Raw genomic sequence first — 22,217 nt, 5'->3', positions numbered from 1 at the left:
GAAAAAATTGAATTATTTATTATATTTTATATGTGTATTTGAAAAATGTGTAATAATGAGATGAGATGAGATGAGAATTTTATGTCTCATCCCACCCCCCAAACCTACCTTAATCTCAATCCGGCGGTTTAATGGAATAGGCTCACCAACAAGATGTTAAATATACCCTCAAATTCTCTGAACGTCCAAGTAGTAAGGTTAGCTGAAAACAATTTACTCTAATCTTTAATTGGCCATATGCATAATGTGTCCCGGCACAAGTTATAAATATTAAGTGGACCAAGTAAGAGATGCCTGTCCCTTGAATCAACGGCCATGATCAATTGCTACAAAAAAAAAAAAAAAAAAAATCAAAATCAAAATCAAGTAACAACAATTACTAATTATTATGATGATGGCGGCAGGCAAAACTTTAGCTGAATAGTATAGGGCTTGGGTGGAAAATTCTCACCTAACACATAAGGTCTTTAGAAAGAAAATGGTTTCTCCGCACAGTTGGTTTAGATTGCATAAACCATCAATAATAAAAAGGAAAATATCATTTTTTTATAATGATTAAAAAATAATTTTTAATATATTAATATATATTTTTATTTTTTAAAAATATTTAAATATTTTAAAAAAATATGAAATGAAAAAAAATAAAAATAAAAAAATTTGTGCTAGACGGCACGCCTAACGATGATTGTTAAATAGCAGTCTCGCACTATTCTTTTAGAAAAAAATTAATAATTAATATATTAATAGTCATTCATTTAATTATTAAATAAAAAAAATTAAAAAAATTAAAAAACATAAAATATCAAAATAAAAAAATAAATTAAACAGACAAAGTAGCATTTTTCTTTTATCTAAATACTCTCGGTAATATATTATCTGAGAAGCAGTCACTCACAACCGCTGTCCCGAAGTACTAATCTCCTGTAATTCTCTGCCTCAGCTAATTGTGACTGCAATCTCCAATCAGGTAAAATATCCATCCCTTACGAATGCTTGTAACATCTCTTTTCAAGATGATCACTCTCTCAGTTTTATTCACTTTTCTCACCTTTTTTTTGTGCTAGTATGGTTGGTTTTTCTTCATTATATATTCACTTCTTTAATTCCTAGGTTGCCATTCGACGTTGATAATCTAGCATGATTCTCAAGTTTTATGCCTTGCGATATACTATTTGTACACAAGAGTTTCCGAGTGCCTAGACCAGTTTGTTGGTAGTCGATGAAATGGTGCACGGGTCCTTCGGCTGTGAAGTTGTTAACTTTTAAGCCGAATGGTTGACAAGATATAAACATGTTATGATATTAGTTTCTGCTTCATTGTTTTTTCCCCTTTCACCAGTATATGTCTGGGAAGCTTGGGAATGTTGGAGCCCTTTTCCGTTGGATGGAGGATGCCTACGTTAAAAAAAAAAAAAAAAAAAAAGATTCTGACACGTTTCATGCCACAGCATTTGAGTTAACGGTTTACTACCATCACTGACACTATAGCACAATCGGCAATGGCTGTGACTTGCTAAATAGTTCGTGTCTTTAACGAGGCGCTCCTCTTTTAATATCTATTTCGTGTTTTAGGGATTTACTTGTTCCTTTCCATAGGTTTTGCTACAAGACAACAATAAAAACTGGCTCCAGTACATTATAGTTTTCAGTTCTTTAGTACTCTTACTTTTCGTTGTTACAAAATCTATAATTCGTGCTCTTACTTTCTTTCCCAATAGCTATTGCTAAATGCCAAAATTATGGGATGTTCATAGTTTCTTTTATCCCTCTGCATTCAGATTCCTAGTTTTTGCTGCTGCTACCTTCATCCTTTCATCCCATAAACTTTGTTGGCCAATTTTGCATAAGCTGATTGACAAGTTCAAGTTTTTGTAACCTTGGCATCAAATCCCTAAAAGAATTTACATTTTTTTCTTTCTTGCTCACACATATAAACCTTGTTTAAAGATTCTATAATGTCTGGTCTAAGCAGTCACAAGTAGCATGCCATTAAACCATGTGCCATCTTTGCTGGTAAAATATTAATAAGATGCTACAAACTTTAAAGATATACACAAAAAAATATTTTCCAAGTAACCAAACAGATCATCAAACTAGAAAGTTCAAATCCCTAAAGAATCAAAACATCAAAAGGACAACGAGATACAATCCCGTTTGGTGCTATGTTTGGACAAGACACCTCTTACAAATTGGGGCATAGGAACATGGCTTTATATATCTCTATCTATATGACTTTATGACACTGGTCATACATTTATCTTATGTTAGTGTTTGTTTATAGTGAAGAATAATAACTAGTAAAAAACTATAAAATTATTAACATTTCTGATTTTACCGACAAAATTGTTTGTAATAGTTGGTCAATGAACTCTGACTCAAATGACATTTCCTTCTCTTGTAAAAGCAAGGTGAAGGGTGAGGTCATGGGTTCAAAAGTTCCCATTTTCATGTGTAACTTTCCTCTAAAAGAACATATAACATATTTGATGGATGAACTTTAACTCAAAGGGCACCTTCTCCCCTTTTAGGATAAGGTTGAGGATAAGGTTATGGGTTCAACAGTTTTGCATGTCTATAAATTACTAGTAAAAGTGTGTAACGTGTTTGTATGGTGGCACATTGTTTATGCGAGTGAGGTGTATTGCCCTTAAGTCTTCATGCATATGAGTATTCAATACTACAACAATCGGATAGGGAAGGAGTTCTGAAAATAATATATTAATATTTTCAGGTGTTGTATTTTCCTTAAAAGGAAAAAACGTTTCTTACATATGCCTTTTGGTAACTCTGACTTTGTTGTTAAGATACATGCAGTAGTCCAATATCCACTTGAGATTTTCTTGTCACTCATCCAAAAAGAAACATAAGCGGTGATTGGATTTCATTCACACTTTTTTTGTGGCATGTATAATAGAAGAGGCTTGATGTATAGAGTAAAAAAGCTGAGCAGCACATTGAACACTTCCTAAGAGCTTCAGAATCAAAAAATTAATGGTTAGGATCCAATCTATCTCCACTAGTTGTGCCTTGCATATCTACGTTCTCAAGGTTTGTTTATGCATATGCTTAAAGAATTACATTTACTAAATCCAGTGGTTCACCATGATTTAATTCTCTGCACATTGCAGACAAATTGTTAGAGTGGTTGCAACTGCTAGAAATCCAAGAATGTCATTTGAATCCATGGCTTTAAAGCCTCCTTTGCACCCGACCTATGATTTGAAGGGAGTCATCAAGTTAGCCCTTGCTGAGGATGCCGGGGGTCAAGGTTATCTTATCATCTATCCTCTTTTCCAGTTCTTCTAAATGGTTTCAATGATTATAAAATTTGGTCTTATTTGTGTTGCCGAGTAGAGGCAGAGTCCTTTTGTAACGATTTTCATGGTTTTTAACATAGGAAAGGCTCCTATAAGTAGCATTCAATATTTTACAATGCCTGACAATTTGTTCACATTATTTTGCAGGGGATGTGACTAGCATGGCCACCATTCCTGTTGTGACATGGAAGTGGAAGCTAATTTTTTGGCAAAGGAAGATGGTTTCATTGCTAGCCTTGCGCTTGCAGATATGGTATTTCATGAGGTTGACCCTTCTCTAAAGGTACTGGACTGCAAAAGTCAACATTTTTTGTTTGAGTTGTCTTCATGCTTGATCATTATTAATATAAATTTTAATTTAAGGTGGAGTGGTCTGAGAAAGATAGAGATTACATTCATAAAGGACTGCAGTTTGGAAAAGTTTACAACAAGCCTAGAAAATTGAATTACCTGTAGCATTTTAGAATTCCATCGGGAGATGTTTCTAATCCTTATTCATGTGCAGGACCGGCACACAGCATTGTTTTGGCTGAAAGGCTAGCTTATGAAGAAGATGAGCGGAATAGCCACTTTATCAAAGGTGTCACTTTTGCAATAGTTTAAAAGTTGCTATAAATCTTTACCTGCATTTTTAGTCTTGCTTATATAAGTTGTGTACTAGAGCACGCATAATTGTGGATAATTATAAATTGGGGGCATAGGAAAATCACTGACCTTTTATAGCTGGATTATAGTACCTACCCCATAAACAAAGAAAGAGGAGGGGGTTGTTGACTGTTGTAAGTGTGGGAGGCTATCTATTTGCGTAGCCACATTGTATTTTGAGAAGAATTACTTGATTCTCTGCCTCTACGCCTCAATATATGATTTAGACAATATGATCAACACACAATGTTTGTTGAGGGACTAAGACTGAACACGGTATATTCTTTCTAGTTTTTCAAATTGATGAATTATGTTGTACAAAATTCAGATTTATCAATGTACAGTTGTCGTTTAAGGTCCACTACACCGAGCTAAATGCTTATCAGTCTTTGACAGATATGTGCTGCCTGAAGGAGAAATTTAAGATGACATTCTTGTTTTTAGCAGGAAATGGCAGACACTGCATACCCTGCATGTATTTAGAGATGAGGAAAACTGCTCCGGGTTTACGATTGGTGGATAAGTGGGTGGTGTAGATCACTTCCTTGCTTTTACTTAATAACTGTAATTTTCGATAATTTGTTTACAAGTTTTTGGGTTGACCTTCTAATATTCTCTCTTTATAGGTCCTTATTGATGGAGGGCAGAACCATAGAATGGGTTTATTCGATATGGTCTTGATAAAAGATAACCATATATCAATAGCTGGAGGCATCAAGAATGCCATTAAATCCGTTGACATGTATTTAGAGCAATAGAACCTTCAAATGGAGGTTGAGGTACTATTCTCTACTTCTAAAATCTCAATGGTTTTGATGTCTGTCAATTATCTATAAGCTGAGGTGACAATTGTCAAGTATCTTATATCCCCATATGTTTCTTGATGTAAATTTCATTTAATTGCCGAGTCTTCCTGAATGATTTCTACAAATTAACGTTGTAGTTGGTAGGTCCACCCATAGATTTTTTGTGTAAGTGTTCAAGAATGATGTCCCTCTCTTTTCTTTTTTTTTGTTTACTTGTGTGTGTGAGTGTGAACGTCTCTCTGTTTCACATGTGTGTGCTGAATTGGTTTTTGCAGAAATGATAATTGTTACAATATCTGTGTTATTTTTCTTCTTTTTCCCTTTTCCCCCAGGTTGAAACCAGGACACTTTACGAAGTAAACGAGGTATTGCATTATGCATCTCAAGCAAAGACAGCCTTGAATCGAATAATGTTGGATAATATGGTTGTACCGTTACCAATGGAGATGTAGATGCATCTATGGCTTAAAGAAGCTGTGGATATGATTGATGAGAGATTTGAGACTGAGGTATCTAATATTCTATATTCTTCATTCGTTTTGTCATAACATTTGGCGTATTAGTTAGCTATATAGATCTAACAAGATCTTTCATTATTGTCTACCCTGCAGTTATATTTTTTTCCAAAAATAAACAAAAAATGCATGTTAACATGGCCCAATTGATCATTATTTCAGCCATGGGTGTAAAACATTCCTGACTACCACAATAAAAGAGAGATCATTTTTTTAATCTCTTATATATGTGAGATTTTGTGGTAGAACATGCTCGTACCAGTATTTAGAATTCCATTTATTCGAGTACATTTTTTCCCATACCCATGCCAATACCTTAATGTGATGCATGGTTAGCATGAAGCTTGTCAGGGAGGGTGTATAGCAGCAATGAATATCAATACTGAATAGCTGCTTCATTGTCTCAACATTTCCATTCAGGCCTTAGTACATGTGTTTGGATGTTCATGCCATTAACTCAATGCAATGCATCTTCATGGTTAGTCTGAAGCCTGTGAGGGCAGGTGTATAGCAACAATGACCATCGTTACGGAATAACTGCTGCATTTTCTTTATCATCTCCATTCAGTCCTTCCATCTGTTTGAGTTTTTTTGTTTTTGTTTTTGTTTTTGTTTTTGTTTTTTTTTTTGCTGAGTTTTCTTCTCATTTATATCTTTTTGGGAGACCATCATTTTAATCTATTTTAAGCACTAGTCACACATAATCATTGTTCTTGTTTGTTCTAGACATTGAGTGCAATTTTCTTTGTTACAATGTTGAATGAGTTTGATCTTGCAATTGAATGAAGTGAAATCATAGTTCGATTGATTTTGTGCCTTTTTTTAAGCTAATTAGAAGTTTGCATGATGGTGATAGGCATCAGGCAATGTCACTCTTGAAACGGTACACAAAATTGGACAAACTGGAGTGACCTACATTTCTAGGTAATGTTGCAACTCTTAATATTAATTATCGAAGATTATAGTTTCAATGATCAAAACAGATGATAAAGCTGTTTTGGTAGAATTGGTACTGCTCAAGTTGTCCTATAGAGAATATCTGAGTGGACTATGATGCACATAGAAGGTACAACTCATTAAAAGGAGATGTACTCCTGAAGTGAGATATACTCATTCAATATGCTGTCTTTTTTTTTTCTAAGCTCATTCAATATGCTGTCATGTTGCTGCATGAGTAGCTAGTTCCATTGATATTGGAGATGTACCCGCTGCAGTGGCTGTGGAAGTATTGCCTATAAATGAGAATGTTGTACCTGTGTGAACTCAGTGCACTTCCGATTCCATCAGACAATGACACCAAACTATTAATCGATGGGTTGTACTGCTGCTTCTGGTGCAGCAGTGGTGAGTTTTTTGGGGAAAGTACACTTTGCACTTCCAAACTGATAGCCCATTTATGATCTGGTACATAAACCACCAAAGTTGCCAAAAGTATTAACAACATGCGATGTAGTGTGCTACATCGCATGTTGTTAATACGTTTGGGTACAATGCCTCAACTTTGGTGGTTTATATACCAGATTGCAAATCGACTATTAGTTTTATGATGAAAAGTGTATTTTCCCCTAAATTTCTCGGTAGATATTGTAAAATTTGTATCCCAATTCAAAGTTTTTTTTAAAATCTCATGCCAGCAAGTGGTCAAGGTACCTTGGTATTTTCCTCCTGGTTGTGGTGAGAATTACTAATGAGAAAGTACTTTTATATTCCTTATCATGTTAAAACACTTGTTGCTACATGTAATGGGAAGGGAATCCAAAAGCATTGCATTAACAGTATACTTCTGTTGGTCTATCAAAAATCACACATGTAATGCTTTTGTTTTCTAAAATTGGTCCGAGTTGAGAAACTGAACCTTGTTTAATTACCCAAGAAATAAGTAGGTAAATAATGACAAAATGTAGAAGATGAGATATTAGAATTAAATTTAGCGATTGAAAAGATAATGCCCAATATTTGAATGAGGTCAAATGGGAAAATTCAAAGGGGCTTGATGGATCGGAACAAAGCATTCTCAAAAAATCATCTGGTATTTGTACCCTAGCTAGTTAAGTATTTTGGTCTTTGAAGTAGTTGTTGTTAATTTACAGTCAAGTAATAGTATTAATACTGATATTCCCAGTATGATTAACAATCTTCAGCTGTTTTTTTTTTTTTTTGCAATGGTGCAGTAACACATTCTGTAAAAGCACTTGACATCTCCCTCAAGATTGATACAGAAGTTGGCCCTTCTAGTTGGAAGGCGTACAAAACGAGCATGACTGTCTGTCCTTCATATCGCATTCTTTTACTCTTGTTAATGCAATAAGTTGAGCTGCCGCCGGTAAATCTTACCATTCTGTCTCGTACTAAGAGATTGCTTCACTTCTTTTGTGGATTGACCATCAAATAAGATATTGTTTTATGTGTTTACTGCATCATGCTACATATACTGGTCAAATAAAACTTTTTAAGTTCATTTTCCAGAGAAAATCTCATATCTATTTCCTCCTTGAAAATTAAAGATTTCTCAACGTTTCACGAGTGAAATGAAACCCATTCAGCATCCTGCACATAATCATATGATAAGGGCAAACCTTGAACAATGCTGTAGAGGTGAAGTATCCATACTAGGGCTCATAGCGGGGCAAATATATGCTCTCTCATCTCATGGTCTAACAGATCTAGTCACTTGAATGATCAATGGAAGGGGAGAGATACTGGCGATGCTATGGTACGGACATTATATGCCTGTGTGAATTTAGTGGTATTCCGTCCAGATTTTAATTTAACCAAGACCCACAGCTTGGACATGGATTCTAAAACCAAACTTACCCTAATTTGGTCCCTCCGGTCATCAATCCAGCAACAACTTTGTGGAGGGTGGCATCGATTAATCAGATTACCAAAATGAGAGTAGTTTCGAGTGAGGAGTAATGACTAAAGACCACTTTAGCTGCAATTTAACGTTGCGGGTTGTTGGAGCATTAGTAGTGGACTCAACAAAGCTATATTTTGGTCAAAGTTTATGGGCAAAGATGGGATGAGATCCACAACAAGTACCTCCATTATGTAATTAGTTTTTGACAGTTTGAGTAGCCGATTGTTGAAAGTACTCAATCGCAGTTGTATCTAAAGGTGTTACTTGCGCCATATGGTGCGGGGCCACCCCCTCCCCATCCCATGCCCCCACCCCCGCCCCGCAAGCGATGGGGGTGGGGTTTCCAACCCTCTCCCGGCGGGACCCCAAATGGGCCATAGAAGCTGTTTCTTTAGCCCATTTCAGTGTTTTTGGGCCAATTTGGGCCCAACAATATTAAAAAAAAAAAAGGTATAATAACTAAATAGCAACAAACAATGTATTGAATTTACAATAAAAAAAAATACAAATTAAGATAAAATGAAGTATTACTAATACTCCTAAGTCCTAATACAATTTACAATTTACAATACAATTTACAATTTACTAATACTCCTAAGTATAACTTCTAAACTATTACAATTTACAATAATACAATTTATAATAAAACTATAATAACTAAACTATTACAATAATACAAATTAACATAAAACAATTAAAAAATTACAAACATAAAAGGGACATTGTATCAACATTACAAAGAACTAAATATGTAATATCTAAATACAATTGAACAAGAATGATAAAAATGAGCTGTTTAAACTTTGACTTTGACATTTGGAGTAGGTGGCCAAGGGTGGAAATAGAATTTAGTGCTGCTTGTTGTGAGATCATAAAATCCGAAACATTAACAATTGAATATAAAGATAAATTAGAATTATAAACAAAAAAACAAAAATTAAAATTACAAAGAACTATTAGAAATAAAAAAAAAAATTACAAATTAAAATCTGACTAACCAAGATGAGATGGGGATCAATATGCAATATTGAGAATATATCATTTGAGTTTCGGTTTGGAATTAGGATTGATGCTTGAGGTGTATATATGACAGTAAGATTATAAAAACAATTAGATATAAAAAATTATATAACTACAAAAAAAAATTAAGGGACAATACAACGGGGTCATACTTAGTATACCCATTCAACGTAGAACCCTCACTACTCACATTTGTTATTTTTTTAGTCTAATCTCTAGTCTAGATTGACTTTTCTTTTGTAAAAATCTCAATATTGGACTATTCTTGCATTGTTATTCTAAGTGCACATTTAACTATGATGTATCATGTTTCCTATAATGACATTCATAGAATTTACCAAAGTGGTTACACTTTGCTTGGGGGTTATTAGGGCCACCACCATCTAGTTGAGTAAAGTGAAACCAAACTATGAAAACAAATTTCTTATTTTGTGTGGGCTTTGGGGCAGAGAAAGGTTCTGTGCGGTTAGGACTAGGGTCCGTAGGGTTAGGTGTTGGGTTACGCCCCATAGGGGTAGGATATCTATCACTAAAATCTGAGAAAATAGAGGAAGACATTATCTGAAACAAGCAACAAATTTGAAATTAAAACAAAAACATATCACTAATATCAACAATCAACACATAGGATTTGGTAGGAGTCGGTAATCTGCAAGTGCACAGGTAATTCAAGAAAAACTCTCTTAGTCCAATGGTCCAAGTGAATGAATGCAGAGTTTTGAAATATCAAGTACGTACGTCCAATTTATCATGACTAGTCATCCCAAGACCACTATGCACCCTTGGAGTTATATATATTTTTGGAATTCTGTCGTGGATGTCATATTGCATGCAATACAATTATTAATAGATAAGAAGTCGTGGACTTCAATTTGCATGAATAAGTAAATTTAATAAATGAGAAATACTCTATGTAACTAAGTTAAAACAATGTGAATTTTGTTTTCAAACGTATTAAGTTTAGCGTTTTAATATTCAAAATCTTAGCTAAACAAGTACTTGATCTTCTACCACTAGGTGGTAGCTTCGTTGGTACGAGTTGGTATTTCATAGCCTCGAGGTCAAGAGTTCGAGTCAGGTGTAATTCGAAACTGCTTGCTGGAGTAGTGCCTAACTAAGGGTTTATGGGATGTGCTTTGGACCAGCTGACAGCTTGGTGGTGCTGTGGTGACGGGCTCGCTCATTAGGCAGTAGCTATGGCTCAAATCGGACATTCCACAACGGGAAGGGACTCCTATGGTCACGTCCAGAGAGGATAGCTACGCTGGTCGTCCCCATCTCCCTTTTTTGAAGGAAAAAAAAATGTACTTGATCTTCTTCCCCCATTCCCTCATTTTCTTCTCTATCAGTGATGACAAGTCTGACAAATCTGACTTGATTGAAAAGAGAGAACAACATCTATTTATACAATGAATAATGTTGTTGGATACAAATTCAAGGTATGCAAGTCTCGTGCAAGTCATTTGAAAAAAAAAAAAACTTATTATGGTCCTTGATGGCAATCAGTCATAACAAATATACTCTTTTTATTTCTTTTAAAATTTAATAATATTTATGAGATCTATTGGTTAATGGCATAAGTTAGGGGGGAAAAAAGTCTAGGGAGACTTAAAGACGACAACTACTTTTAAATAAATTTTTTAATTAAATTAGATTTATTATTTTTCATTTGAGTCTACTTTTAAATAAAAATTAGCAATTTAATTAGATGTATTATTTTTCATTCAAGAAGTTTAAGTTAATGACATGTTTAATTAGTTCATTTTCATTTAATTATGAGTGGATGATGTTGTTTCATAAGAATAAAGCTCTATACTTTGAAAACAATATGGTATATATATAAATATAGATATGGATATCGATATAGTAGCTGGATGACGATCGATGTGATTTTATAGCACTAATTATAATTTGATAATGATATAATGAGATAGTTCATGATGACGTGATTTCATATATAAGAGTAAAGCTTAATATTTTGGAAATATTTACAATAAAGATAAAAATTTCGATATAGATCATGTGCCTCGAGCCTGTTGGGATCTGTGATATGCATGGATTACGTAATTAAGTGCAGATTTCCCTTAAAAAGTTTTATCAATAAAAATACTAGCAAATTAATTGGTTAATTTGTTTTATAAACGTATATAAGAAAAATGTCCAATATTCCGTTGAAACCCTAAAGGTTTAGGGTTCCAATCCGAAACTCTAAATTAATTTAGAGGTTTCAAAGAGGGTTCGGATTAAAATCAAAATACATACATATACACACAAAATCACAACATCAAAACATGCACAATCAAATCTCCACAGCACACAGTTTACAAATTTCATCATCCATCTCCATTTAATTCCAACATTCATCCAATCTCCATAACTCAAAAAAAAAAAACATAAAATACTAAAAGGGCTTTCGGATTTGGGGTTTACCTTCAGTGATGATTATGCAAACAACTACGATGGATACAGAGAGCAACGAAGATGAGTGATGGAGATGAGTGAACACAATGACAAAGAGCGATGGAGAGAGAACTAAAAGAGAGAAGTGAGATTTGAGAAGGGGAGGAGGGAGTCATGGGAGGGGGGACTTAACATCCCAGTTTGGGCTGTTAAAAAAAATCCATACACAAAACATCTATGTTTTGTCTGTAGGTTATATATATATATATATATATATGGGTGCGGAGCGAACGGGGCTGGACAGCGGAGGGTGGGGCCCTGTTACCCAACCCTAGTTATATTGGAGTGTGGAGTTCACACATTAAGGGTGGTAGAGGGGGGTGTGACAACTTGAGGTTGTCAACTCCATTGGTATTGTCTGGAGCAATCTGTATTGCTCCATTAGTATTGTATGTGTTGCTAGAGGAGTTAATGGAGGCATGGCAAAGTGTGAGCCTCACATAGGATATTTTTTAGATGGTCTTTGGAGAAATCAAACGATCAACGGTCTCACAAGATCAGATGGGGCATGTGAGAATATATAGGGTCTCCAAAGGCAGCATATCAGATTGGAATTAGAGCTGTAAATGAACTAGTCTGTTCAATAGCCCGCTCAGTATTCGCTCGATTAAACTCGAATCGAACTCGACTAGTGAAAAAAAAAATACCCGTGAAAGCAGATATCTGCTTGATTAGTAAATGACACATATCCGACAAAACTTAACTCAACTCAACTCGTTAAGGCCCACTCGTTTATGTTCGAGTCGACTCGTTAACTCGACTCGATTAAAACTCATTCATATATTAATAAGTATATACATACACCTATGTATATATATATATATATATGTATTAGTTAATAATATAAACATAACACTTTCATAATTAAATATATAATATGTAACCTAATTACTCATGTCTATATATTAAATATACTTCATAACTATATTTCATAATTTGTACAATAATTAGTCGATAAGATTTAATAATTTTATATACTAATATGTGGGAACCACATATGGAATAGATATATGTTATCATATTATGTGTATGTATTAATAATATATGTAGGCATATAATATATTGTTATTATGGATAAATATCAACTAGTTAGATATTAATTATTTATAAATTTTTAAAATCTTATAATTCAATAGAGGTTGATCTACTTGTTAGTTGTACAAATTCAATATTAGATTTTTATTTTTTTATTTATCTAATTTATTAATTATTAAATCTTATAAAAAAATAAAAATAAACAACTCGAGTTTGAGTTGAGAGTTTAGTTTATCGAGTCGAGTTCAAATAAAGAATAAATAAAAATCTCGAGCTCGAGCTCAAGTATTTTGAGACGAGTCGAGTTCGACAAGCTAAAAACCGACTTGACTCAACTCGATTACAGCTTAATTGGAATCAAGTTGATGGAGAAAGAAACAAAAAGTTAGGTTTTTAGTATTTGTTTTTATTAGAGCTTGATTAAAAAGGAAATACAGAGGGGAAAGGCGCAAGTGCTGTTTCAACCCCATTCTAATTCAACCATGACTCACCTTGATTTGTCTCTAATTTTTTAGCCTGAAAGAAAGAAAGAGGACCACTGTTCATGTGTTTATCCAACCTCGAATCCATTAATATGAGCTAGCTGCTGTTCTGGTCCACCTATATATAACTAGTTTCTTTAGGTCCCGGCCGTGACACCATTGGTCCATTATAGTGCCGCCCCCTATAAAGCTTTTTCTTCATTCGGTGCCTTCAATTGTGAAGTTAGTACTTGACCCCTAACATGAATTCAGTGTACTAATATTATAATATGTATCAGCTTTAACATTGGATATCATATTTCCACAAGATTTTTCTGCACTGTGACCAACTTGTAGAGGTTTTGTTGATGGAGTGAAGGTAAGTAGATATCAAGGCCCTTTTTCTTGAAACCAAGATCAACAATGAACATAGCTGCATACCTTTCTCATAGCTTAACATCCCACCAACCAATCTTTGTTTCCATATTGAATTCTTACCTTTGGGACCAACGATCAAGACCCCTCGTGAATGACAACTACCTATAACAATCCCGTGAATGACAACTACCTATAACAATCCTAACGTGGCGAAATTCTTTATTGGGTAAGTTTTAGCCTTAAGAAACATGTACCGATTTGGGTAGTGTCTCGGAAATGAGTAATGATAACTATACAATATACTTTTGGACATATTTCACAATACTTGTATTAAAATGAGGATATTTTTATAAAGTGATGTTATTTTTATAAGGTATTTTATAAAAATATCCATCATTTTAAAATATAATTGTGTAAAGTGGTGTAAAAAGTTTTGTATGTTTATCATTTTTTCTCAGGAATTGGGAAACTTAGACACAAATAGGCGCACTTTGAGTTTCAGACAACACTTCTTAAAAACCATAAATTCATTGAAACTTTTTTTTAATCACATAACTAAGTGTAACCAAATATATGAGCATTTTATATACAAAAACTTTACGTGTAATCACTTTTACATACTTCTTACGCATTCTATTAATGTGATTGGCTGTGGTAACTTTTTTTTAATATAAAATAACTATTTTAACTAATAAATAACATCAGTGAAGTACGCAATAAATATACAAAAACGATTATATGCAGTAGAACTCTTTCATATATAGGTCCAATGATCTGAATTCCCAAAATTTCAGGCCTTGTTGTTGTCCACTGTATTTAAATAGTTTGATGTTGATCATATGGTATTAATTATGAGATTGATAATTCAAATATTCTCTACTACATGAAGCCAAGTATTGCCAAAATTCAAGAGGAAGTTGCTCTTGCTAAATTTACATAATATCGATGTTTATAACAGCTGCTCCCATCAAACTTTTAATTTTATTTTTTGATGATGAAGAATTCCAATTCATTCAAAGTCTCCAATATTGCGTACAAAGCTCCAAATTTCGAATATCCGAACCGAATAACATTGGTATGTATTCGGACATGCGGGTTCTAGATCGGGTCGGGTCAAAGTCTTGAGTCAAAATCCTATATATGTATAGTGCTCTAAACTTTTTAGGTTCCATAATTCAACCCAACTTTTTAATCCTAAATACAATTCCTAGATGTAGCAAAGTTGTAGCCAAATTGTATAACTTGTCATTAGGTCAAGAGAGGACCTATGGCCCTATGGGTATGGATCGAGGAAATTAACTATATAAATGTTTTGATGACTGGTAGTTATAAAGGAGGACCGGTACTTTTAATCTTTTCAAAAAAGCACCATATTATATACCCGACCTTAATGTCACACTTCTATCCAATTGGAATCTTAGTTATTTCCCCCATTATCTCTCTCCTCTTTGCTTAATTGTCATTAACCTGCGCGCCAAGTTCAACGACTGCTGCAAATTAGCAATGGAAAAAGCTAGCCTAATCAAATCCCACAACTTTCATATACCACGATTGAGATATTTACCCACCGATTAGCTAGATCAGAGAAGAAAATAACATGTGAATGCGACTTAATTGACACAGAAAAATTTAGAAAGAAAAAAAGGTTAGTGGGGAGTTCATGTTTTCCATCCATCCATCATGTCATGGGGATGGATGTTCTAACCGACCACATAGAAGAAGGAAATACACGACAGAATACACGTCTCCTCCTATATATAAATATATTTCTTTTAAGGAATCATTAGAACAGAAAACCCTTTTATGTTTTGTTTATTATATATTACTAATTTCTTGGGATGAATCATTAGATCAATAGGAACTCTTTTTATACCTGATGTTGAAATTTCTTACTCTGGAGAAAAAAAATAATTAAAATAGAAGAACAAATTAAGAGTATATATATTTTCTAAGCTTATGAAAGGATGCTGTTAAAAAGAAAAATAATATTTATAGTTGTGGAATGCGTAAATAATGCATAATTCTTTGTAAAAAGTTAGTAAATACTGAACTCATATAAAAAAAATAATAAATTTTTAATAATGAACTTCACTCTTTTTTAAAATAATTGTACAGTACTTGCGCATTCTACGACTGTGTGTAATATTATTCTGACAAAAAATATCACACATAGTTAGACTATTTTAGTGCTAATGGGGATTATTTCTGTTCATGATAGAGTACTACTGGATGATGACATTGACACCATAACATCAGTGATGACTCAAGAATGACAAAATAATATCAAGTAGGATTAGAATTATCCGCATCTAGTAAGCCAAACAAAGTGTAATTATTATATATAGACGTACGCCTTAAAATTTTGTTGTTTTTTTTTTTTTTTTTGTTTTTTAAATATGCATGAGACATGATTGACTTAAATTAATGGTATCATTCATTAAAAACACATTAGAGATGATATTATAGAAAAATAAAAAGGGTACGTAGGGGGGTCATGTCTTCTCACTAGGCTTTTTTTAGGGCAGAAGAAATGAAAATGTGGGGGCCTTTGTAACCCTAATTTGACAAGCAGAGTAATTTATTTATTTAAAAAAGGCAGAATGCTATGGATTTTCTAAGTACCCAACAAAAGTAATTCAACAAAAGAACATATCCTTCACATGGAGATGAGTCATGAATGATGATGACGATGAAGAAGAAGAAGAAAAATGTCTAAGGGGCGGCTCTCTTATCCATTAGTGACTAGTTAAAGCGTAGGAATGATTCAACTTTTTATGCATCTAGGGCTCATGTATGAGGGAGATCTAGAGAGAGAGAGAGAGAGAGAGAGAGAGATCCAATTTCTTCGAGCGAGAGCTTTAGGTGTATTTGAAAAAGAGTATATCTGTCAAAAGAAAACGCCAAGAAGATAAAGCATAAAACAAGAGAGAAGAAAAATATGAAGAGAAAGCTACATCGATCTTTCGGCACAGCCATGACAGCACCACACCTCTGCAGATGTTGTCCTCCCACCAAACCAAAACAATGCCCCAAATAATGCTACCAAATACTTCTTACCTTACCTGTAAATGCAGTTTGCATGGGACATGCCATCTCGTGCCACTCTTGCAGCCCATGGGTGGGGCATGCATTTCGGTTTTTTTTTTGAGATAATAATGCCCACTTCCAAAGGGATCTTCATCGATCGACATGATAGGATTCTAAAAGTTTATGGAAGTTTTAGAAAAATCATGTGCATTTTCATATAATAAATGCCTTTTTTTTTTTTTAGATAATAATTCCCACTTCCAAAGGGATCTTCATCGATCAACATAGGATTCTAAAAGCTTAAGAAAGTTTTAGAAAAATCATGTCTATTTTCATATAATAAACGCCTTTCTTTAATGGAACAGACTATATCATGGGCCGGGGTACACTCAAATTTGAAAAAAAAAATGGTTTTTGAGTTAAATTCAAAGCTAATAACATGGGAAAGTAAATGGGTTATCATTAATCTTTAGTTGTTGAAAACTTTCATTTGTTTTGGGCAATGTATAAAGAAAGAGAAAGGCTATAATGTCATTTGAGTTTGTCTCCTCACTATTCATGTATTTAATTTTTTTACTTAATGATTAAGAAATTAACTTTTAATGTATTAGTATATTTTTTTATTTTTTTAAAATATTTAAATATGTTACAAATATATAAAAATAAGAAATAAAAATAAATTTATACTAGACGACACGTCTAACGTTTATTGCTGACGGCAGCCTAGCACTACTCATAAAAAAAAAATAAGGATAACATGATCATTACTCTTTCTATCTCAAAAGAAAGAGAGAGAGAATGCTTTGCCTCTTAGAATCGATTGTCCAAAAAATAATCGAGGTAAGAGTACTGCCTGCCTTATTTTTTGAGTTGTCTCAAAAGAGATATGCAAGTTTCAAGTTTCAACAGCAATATAAATATATATTTATTTGACTTGGTCGGGGTTTAGTGGCGGCAACCGACCTTTCTCCAAGAATAGAGACTCAATTTGATGTAATTATATAAAAATAATTTTGCAATGATGGTTTGAGATAGCTGAGAATCCCTCCACCTTGCTTACATGTAAGTTACAAGTTTCGCTGTCACATCCCATTGTCAAAACATCTCTGATGAATACCATTCATGAAACCAAATTATGTGATTAGATGACATTAAATTAGAGAGCCATTGCCTTAGTTAAAGTCATTCAAAATCCATGTCAATCTAAAAATAAATAAAATTAGAAAGATTAATATCTCTTAGAGTTTTTTCTTTCAACTTTGAATGTTAAACTAAGTCGAGATGAGTTGAGTTGAGTTGAGTTGAGTTGAGATAATAAAATATTGTTATAATATTATTATTATTTTAAAATTTAAAAAAATTGAATTATTTATTATATTTTATATTGAAATTTAAAAAAATTATAATGATGAGTTAAAATGAATTGATATGAGTTTTGAAATCGAACAAAGCATAATTATAGAGTTTGAGTTTCACTGCAGAAAATGAACGCAGTACGTAATAACTAATCAAACAAACACAATACGTTATAAGAAATTTATATCTTAAAACTAGAGATTTCTCTCTTCTCTTGGGTATTCAATAATATCCATCTCTTCTTGCTGTCTCATATGTTGGAAATGTGATTATAAAACAATGAGCTTTTCTTACCTCATAACAAAAAACACTTTTAAATTAAAATTTACAAATTGATATGACTACATATCATACATTAGATTAGGGGTGGGCTCCGACTCCGACGGAGTCGGAGTTGTCATTTCCGACCTCCGACTCCGACCGGATTCGGAGCCAAAACTCCCCTCCGACTCCGACTCCGAACGTAGTCGGAGTCTGATTCCGATCGGAGGTCGGAGCTCCGACCTCCGATCGGAGCTCCGAACGGAGTTCGGAGGGAGTTCCGAACGGAGGTCGGAGCTCCGACTCCGAACTCAATTTCAGAATTTTTTATTATTATTATTATTTAAATTTTGTTGTTCAATTTCGTTTCAGATAGTGGGCAACATATATATATTTTTTTAAAAGTTAACCATCTACAAATATTTAGTTTATTCAAGAGTTTTCAATAATTTAAATATTCGTTCTGAGTTTGTTACTGAATTTTGATTATATCTTTAATTTGTTTTATGTCTGCCTGAAATTTAGCATTAAAAGTGCTCATGACTCATGAGTTGAAAATTACACAAATTTAAAATTTTATAGAAAATAATGATGGTACGAATTTGTATAATTCGATTAATTTCAGTTGGATAATAAATTATAAACTTTTGAGAGATGATGGATAAGTACTAATAGAAATTATAGAATAAAGAATACTTATTCCACGTATTTGCTCGGGATATAAGTACATAAATATAACTATATAAATAGTTTAAAAAGTAAATAACATGTATGATGCAGCCATAAGTTATAACAGTCTCATTTATAACGTAATAACAATATGACTCAGTCTTGAAATATAATTACATAAAAATTAAACACGGGTTTCACTCAAACCCCAATGTTCCATTGGTCACGCCTGAAATGAAGATAGAAAATAGCAATCAATAGATGAAAAAAAATTGATAATAAAAAATTATATACGGTAAAAGAATAATTTGATTCTTACCAAGAAATGAGGTTCTCTCAACTCCATCACAACTCTCAAGTAGCGTCCGTTCCAAACTCTCAATCATCGGTAATTATGTTAGGGTTCACAATTAGATCTATAAAATCATAAAAAGTAGAAGTTAGAAATATTAAAAATAATTAAATCATCATTAAAAAGCATATAAACTTACCTGATTCAAGCCTATAGCTCTCGGCATCAACGCCAACGGTATCTAGTCCAATGGGCGTTTCACTTATCCAATTCTGTGTGCAAACGAGGGCCTCCACGGTTGACGGTGACAATGAACTCCGATAAGCATCCAACACGCGACCTCCAGTGCTAAATGCCGACTCTGAGGCAACCGTAGTGACAGGAATGGCTAGCACATCTCGGGCCACACGGGAAAGGACTGGATACTTGGTGGAATTAACTTTCCACCAAGTTAATAACTGAAATACATCACTAGGTGCCTCGACAGCTTCCATAAAATATCGTTCAACCTCAGATGTACAATGCATAATATTCCTTGTTGACATGAGTTGATGATACTGCCGTATGACACGATTGCCTCTAACCCCTACAGATGGGTCAGTATCACCTGAGGGAACTGTCGATCCTGTCGGCCTCGAATGTGAGGAGCTACCAACTGCGGATGAAGGCTGAGCACTAGTACTGTAGTGATGATATAAGTCATCAACATCACTTTTTAGCAATCTAATAAACTCTCCAGCCTTCACTGCCCCGAGGACGGAATTTACCCAAAATTCTAGAACGGCCAACTTAACTCGAGGGTCAAGGATCACAGCCACAAATAGCAATCTATTTATCTTCTCAATATTCCCCCAATATTTATCATATTTTATCTTCATCCTCGTAGCCATATCAGATAACAATCCAGCAGAGTCAGTACAACTATTTTTCAACTGGAAGTGAAGCTCTGAGAGCTTACTGAAAAATAAGTTCGCAGTCGTATATTTGGATCCAGATAGTCGCATGGTTATCTCATAAAAAGTTCTTAAAAATTCAACAAAATAACTCACACTGGTCCAATCATGTGCGTCTGGCGCACCGAGCCCCTGTCATGCTGGCTCCAACAAAGCATACCTCAGGCCCCCATCCTCGACCTCCATCCGCTCGAATGCTTTTTGGTACTTCTGTACCACATCCAACATCATGTATGTAGAATTCCATCGAGTCGGAACGTCCAAGCACAGCATACTAGAACATTCAATCTTCAAATCTTCTGCTATTGCCTTAAACTTGGCAAGCCTTTGAGGGGAACCCCTCACATATCGTACAATGTTGCGGACTCGGGTTATGGAATCATGAACCTCTTTTAATCCCTCAACAACTATGAGGTTAATGAAATGAGCACAGCATCGAACGTGAATAAACTCGTGGGCCCGAATGACATCATCTCTCACCGTCGTGTTCCGCTTAAACCAATCAATTGCTGTTTCATTCGCACTGGCATTGTCAACTGTAATACACAGCACTTTTCGAATTCCCCAATCCTTTAAACAATCATCCATCTTCGCCTCAATGGATGCACCTTTATGATCCACAATTTCTTTAAAACCAATAATTTTTTATGCAAAATCCACTCACTGTCAATATAGTGTGCCGTGATACACATGTAGCAGACGTTCTGTATGGAAGTCCATGTGTCAGTCGTAAAAGACACTCTTTGGCCAGTGGTAATAAACATCTTCCTCATCTCCTCCTTGTCCTTCGCATGCCTCTTCATACAATCTCGCATCACTGTATACCGTGATGGAATGGGAAATCGTGGCTCAACAAAATTTAGAAACTTTCGAAAGCCTCTTTTCTCGACTGTGGTAAATGGCATCTCATCAGTAATTATCATCTCTGCAAGCATGTCCCTCAACATCTTCTCACTGTATTGAGGGATGACCAATTTCTTAGTCTGTGTACCATCAGTGGCTGTAGAAGTTTGGTAACTGAGGTTGGTCTGATCAGTGGCTTGCAATCCCTTCGCTATCTTATATCGTTGGCAACCATTTAGATGTGCTATCAACACACTGGTACCTTGCTTCTTCGAATGGCATCCACAAAGTGATCCACAATAATGACATCTTGCCACTGGGTTCGCAATTTCACCAGGAATTTTGGTGAAATGCTCCCATGTCCACGACCTCTTTTTAGAAGGTCGTGGTGGTTGATCTTGCTCAATGGGCATCTCCTCCTCCTCGTTGAACATATCTTCATCCTCTATATCAACTGGGAGTGGGAGTCGACTACTCGCACAAGATGTAGCTGCTCTAGATGTAGCTGCCCTAGATGTGGCTCTAGGGGTGGAAGTACCCACCGGTGTAGGAGTTGTAGCATTGGCATCCGCTACATCCCCTTGTGGACGATCATCTCCATTATGTCTAGGATCCATATCACAATCAATGAAGCTGAAAAAATTAAATTAGAAGCAAAAAATTAGTTTAAAAATAAACTAGGCTATTGTATTATACAATATGACATGTATTATTGTATCATAATAATACATGTATCGATGTATTATTACATTGAGGTTCGGTTGATGTGCGCTTGACTCAGACGAACCCATCCAGATGGGTTCGCTCGACGTGCGCTCGACGTGCGCTCGAGCAAGAGCCATACAGAGAGATTCGCTCGACGTGCGCTCGACATAGCGCTCGAGCAGAACCTATCCAAGAAAGGTTCGCTCGATGTGCGCTCGAAGTGGCGCTCGAGCAGAACTCATACAGAGAGGTTCGCTCGATGCGCTCGACGTGGCGCTCGAGCAGAATCCATACAGAGAGGATCGCTCGACCTGCGCTCGACGTCGAGCTCGAGCAGAATCCATACAGAGAGTTTCGCTCAGCGCTCGAGAGTTTCGCTCGATGAGCGCTCGACGTAGCGCTCGAGCAGAATCTAGAGAGGTTCGCTCGATGAGCGCTCGACGTAGCGCTCGAGCAGAACTCTTCCAGAGAGGTTCGCTTGACTTCCGCTCGACATATCGCTCGAGCCAATGTTCAAAACAACGTGCGCTCGACTTGCGCTCGACACATCGCTCGAGCGCAAGTCTTCAAAACAATGTAAAATTCATGTTTTTGAGCGCCGTGTTGGGGACTAT

The 22,217-nt window shown here is 34.9% G+C and overlaps 2 long non-coding RNA genes across 2 annotated transcripts; both read left to right on the top strand.

The window, feature by feature from the left end:
• The first annotated feature begins 897 nt into the window (after nt 1–897).
• LOC118343737 lies at nt 898–3,595 on the top strand. Its single transcript, XR_004798054.1, has 3 exons — nt 898–967; nt 3,129–3,268; nt 3,465–3,595. It is a non-coding gene; the product is annotated as an uncharacterized LOC118343737 (long non-coding RNA).
• Nucleotides 3,596–4,413: 818 nt separating this feature from the next.
• LOC109007637 lies at nt 4,414–7,700 on the top strand. The gene is made up of 5 exons (XR_004798053.1): nt 4,414–4,485; nt 4,589–4,741; nt 5,101–5,277; nt 6,140–6,207; nt 7,455–7,700. It is a non-coding gene; the product is annotated as an uncharacterized LOC109007637 (long non-coding RNA).
• Nucleotides 7,701–22,217: the final 14,517 nt, after the last annotated feature.

This window comes from Juglans regia, chromosome 13, assembly GCF_001411555.2.
Source record: "Juglans regia cultivar Chandler chromosome 13, Walnut 2.0, whole genome shotgun sequence".
In the NCBI taxonomy this organism is placed as follows: domain Eukaryota; kingdom Viridiplantae; phylum Streptophyta; class Magnoliopsida; order Fagales; family Juglandaceae; genus Juglans; species Juglans regia.
The sequence above is the reverse complement of the archived record's forward strand: the minus strand, read 5'-3'. Positions and strand labels throughout refer to the sequence as shown.